Genomic DNA, 4422 nt, shown 5'->3' with positions numbered 1-4422 from the left:
AGACACCCCTTTTCGAGTCCATATCGAAGTTATAGAGTGCCGTGAGCCCAACGTCTGGGGCATTGGAAGATCCTATTCTAGATACTGGATGGAATTTATGGTGCCATGTGATTTGGACTGGGTACTTCTATTGGACGGAAGGGATATACAATTCTCTTGTAAGGATAGGAGATAAAGATTAACTTGAGATAAGTTAAGGAACGTGTTTGAACTTGTTTGTCAAAGGACTGCTTGCTCTGTATTCGTGTTTGTGATGAAAATTACGCAAATGAACCCTATTCCCTAAGAGGTTTAATTAAGGAAGCTAATTTTGAATGTCACACATAAATGTGATAGGACCTAATTAGAAAACTAAAACTATTAAGGGAACCGGGTGGGTGGAATCCCGACGGGTCTATCCTATGGCAGGGTGGTCCTAGAGAATTGGGAGGCTTCTCACAAGGTTTTATCGTCATTTGACCTTTAGGTATTGTTAGGTTAGAACCCGATTCATGCCGTTTTAGGGGACTGGAATGGGACTATGCCCTACGACTAGGGAGGTTGAGCGGCGCATTCTTCTCAATTCCCATTCTCTTTGAACCAAGTGCGGCATGAATCTGCTTCAGATTGGGTATCTCTATGTAAAGTAGGTTGTCAAGAATCCGACTCTAGAATGCTGTCAAGAGACCTTAACCCCTAGGAGCCCAGATTTTAGGTCAATCCTAGTGGGTTTGGACGTGAATGTTCTGTTGCAAGGCAGACTCAAGAAACCCTAGATGACAAACCTCATAATGTTCCATGGGAGTGCCAGGAGGTGATGCTTAGATTCGTTTTTGGATGGATCGTTAAAACGTGCTTGGACAACCAATAGGTGGTGGGCATGTTACATTTGATAAAATTGGAAAGATATAGAGAAGATTAGCATGGCCCCTGTGCAAGGATGGCACACACAAATCGAGAAATTGTCCAAATTTTTATCAGATGTCTCTTCGGAGATATCTGATAGGAAAAGGATAGCATTGTTTTTGTTGATTGATCGAATAACATTCTAAATGCCATTGCATTAAACTGAGTATTGGGATGTGATCTAGATTATTACTCCAAGTGCTTGTGTTTGATGGTAAACGCATGGCTAGGCCTATGATGACAAATTGCCATGAGGAGTAAATGAATGTTTTCCTATAAAATGATATTAAGATGATTGCCTTGATTGTGCTTGGTTCTTAATTGGATTAATTAAGGAATGATATTTTGTGTGGGTGGATTATCTCCAAGGTCACGCCGCATTTCAACCTGAGAGGGCACTGCTCGATTCATGAGCTGAAGGTCGAGTGGTGAAAAGGCCAACCACGGATGTTATGTCTCACTTCTAGGATGCTTGGGAGTGGAACTCTAGACACCCCATGCCGAGTCCGGAATGGAGCTGTAGATTGCCGTGAGCCCAATGTCTGGGGCGTTGGAAGATCCTATTCTACATATTGGATGAAAATTAAGATGCCATGTGATTTGGACCAGGTGCTTCTATTGGTGGACAGAAGGGATATAATATTCTTGTGTATGGGAAGGAGACAAAGATTAACTTGAGATAAGTTAAGGAATGTGTTTGAACTTGTTTGTCAAAGGACTGCTTGCTCTGTATTCGTGTTTGTGATGTAAATTACGCAAACGAACTCTATTCCCTAAAAGGTTTAATTAAGGAAGTTGATTTTGAATGTCACGCATAAATGTGATAGGACCTAATTAGAAAACTAAAGCTATTAAGAGAAGCGGGTGGGCGAAACCTCGATGGGTCTGTCCTATAGTAGGGTGGTCCTAGAGAATTGGAAGGCTTCTCACAAAGTTTTACCATCGTTCGACCTTTAGGTATTGTTAGGTTAGAACCCGATTCATGCCATTTTAGGGGACCGGAATGGGACTATGCCCTATGGGCAAGTGAGGTTGAGCGGCACATCCCTCTCATTTCCCATTCTCTTTGAACCAAGTGCGGCATGAGTCTGCTTCGGATTGGGTATCTCTACGTAAAGTAGGTTATCCAGAATTTAATACTAGAATACTGTCAGGAGACTTTGACCCCTAGGAGCTCAGATTTAAGGTCGATCTTAGTGCATTTAGCCGTGAATGTTCTGTTGTGAGGCAGCTCGGGAAACCCTAGCGACAAACCTCAGAACATTCCATGGGAGTGTCGGGCAATGATGCTTAGATTCGTTTCTCGATGGACCGCTAAAATGTGCTTGGATAGTCGATAGGTGGGAAACCTCCAATTCCACCAAATTGAAAGTAGGTTCGTGGGTCTTCTATTGGGTATCAAGAGTAGCTTTCACAAGAGCGGGACTTAGACAATATTTTACAGTGTGGCCTTCTCCTTTGCATCAACGATTAAATAAGGGTTTGTAGTCCATGGACCTTCTAGGGTTTGGATAGTTTAGTGAGATATGACCCTTTTCTCCACATCTGTAACACTCCACCTTTGATCTTTGGCCAACACCAGACTGTCGTCCTCTCTGTAACTCTGAGAGGGAAGCCTCCTTGGACCGAAATTAGGAACGAACTCCTTAGGTTTGGTCCAATGTCCTACATAGCAAGTTGAATCTTGCTTCTTCGTCTTTCTTCCTTCTTTCGTGCATCTCCTTCAGAGAGTAGATATCCTCTGTACGGTTCCTTCTCAAATAGTATGAACAAAAGGCTCCATGAATGATTAGATTTCAGGTACATTCAGTGACTAAATCCCACTTGATAGCACTTTCCACACCATGTATTAGACCACATCACATCTCTTCCACCTCCTGCAGGAGTGGATATGTTGGTGGTATTCACATTTAGCATTTGTAGCTGTTCTATAATCACATCCATAATCTCCTAATTGATGCTTACAGCTGAATTTGATAGGTAGTCCTTCTAATTTTCACCTCGTGGAGTACTTGTATTAAGATTTTAGGAAGCTTTTGTAATCATTACATATAATGGTTGAGTTGATCATCCAGAGGGTCCTCTATTTTGGTTCTGATTCAGAGCTCCTGTTCTCAGACTGGGGGTTGTTGATTCTAGTTGGTCGAATTCCACTATGTTGAGTCACCATCGGGAAAATTGTCTGAGGCCATTGCTATTGTGGTTGAACCATCATTTGAGGCACTGTTGTCTGCAACCACACTGTGGATTCGGTGCAATGTAATGCGGCACTATTTGCATCTGAGGATAGGGGTAGGGAATTGTCCCTAGGATTGCATTTTGTGGATATGCCATTCCTGGCATGGGAGGAGATAAGACTCCTCTTCCTGAGGTAATCGACAGTCTTGCTTCAACTTCATCATATAGTCATGTACTTCCATTGCTGCTTGTAGATTGAATGGTCTTCTCAATTCCACAAACTTGCAAACTTATGGTTGTAGGTCTCTAAGAAAAACTCCCTTCTGGATGCCTTCATCCAAATGATGGTTGATTCATCTCTTCAGTATGGATTCCATTCGTGAGATGACATAGGCTTCTACTCGTTCACTAGAGGACTGACTTAGGTTCATGAACTCCTCTTGCATCCGTTCTTCAAAATCTTCATACCTGAATTAGTGAGAAAGGCCACCTCCCATGTGCCAAAAGTTCCTGTTGCTTGTCTTTCATACCATTGAAACATTGCGCCTTTGAAAGTGGTGGGGAATATTGCCAACCAATGCTTAGGGGTTGTGGCATTGTTAGCCACACATGCTACCATAAACTCTGCTACATGAAGATCAGGGTCTTCATTGTACTCTCCCTTAAAGATGGGCAACGTGACTACATTTGCTGGCCTCTCATCAATATTTCCAAGACGGATCTGACTAGGAAGGGGACCTTGAGTCACCATGGGGACTTCTCTAAAGAGTGTTGCTAGGGTGTCAAAGGAGGCTTTTGCTACTAGCTCATTATCAGCTTTGATTTTTTCCTTCTCTCTTCTCATGTACCTCTAGACTCATCCTAGTGCTTGCCTCTTGATTGTGTCATTCATAAAGGAGTTAGCTCCACCCAGTTGGTCTGTACTCAACAAAACAGAATCAGAGGGGGCTTCAATCTTTGGAGGACTCTCTTGCTAACATTTTTTCTACTTCGTGCTTTTCAATGACTTTGAATTTAGCTTTTAGACCGCTACAGAGGGGAAGGTATTCCATTCTGAAAGTGTCAAAACTCGTTTTTCTAAGGATCATTGTAGTGCCATCATCATAGTAATGCTAACTTCTTCTGATGGTTTCAATAGTGTATGTTGTGAAGAACACTCTATCTACTAGCTTCTAGTGGGTTACTAATTGGATAAACATGAGATTGTTAGTGCATCATGTGTCCCAGGTATCCTGGTGTTGAGCATCCATGAACAAATTCCAACTCTTTTCTTTCTTGTTTTTGTGAACCTCCACTATCCACGACTCCTGAAGCTTCTTCATGATTTTCCACTTGATGATATCTGGAAACTTCTCAATG

The 4422-nt window shown here is 42.3% G+C and overlaps 1 non-coding gene across 1 annotated transcript; it reads left to right on the top strand.

Annotated features, from left to right (window-relative positions):
- The first annotated feature begins 850 nt into the window (after positions 1 to 850).
- LOC148021514 (U6 spliceosomal RNA) lies at positions 851 to 955 on the top strand. The gene has a single exon (XR_015694515.1). It is a non-coding gene; the product is annotated as a U6 spliceosomal RNA (small nuclear RNA).
- The last annotated feature ends 3467 nt before the right edge of the window (positions 956 to 4422 follow it).

The sequence above is a fragment of the Lygodium microphyllum genome, chromosome 17, assembly GCF_053477565.2.
Source record: "Lygodium microphyllum isolate KBCC chromosome 17, Lygodium_microphyllum_v1.1.10, whole genome shotgun sequence".
NCBI classification, from domain to species: domain Eukaryota; kingdom Viridiplantae; phylum Streptophyta; class Polypodiopsida; order Schizaeales; family Lygodiaceae; genus Lygodium; species Lygodium microphyllum.
The sequence above is the reverse complement of the archived record's forward strand: the minus strand, read 5'-3'. Positions and strand labels throughout refer to the sequence as shown.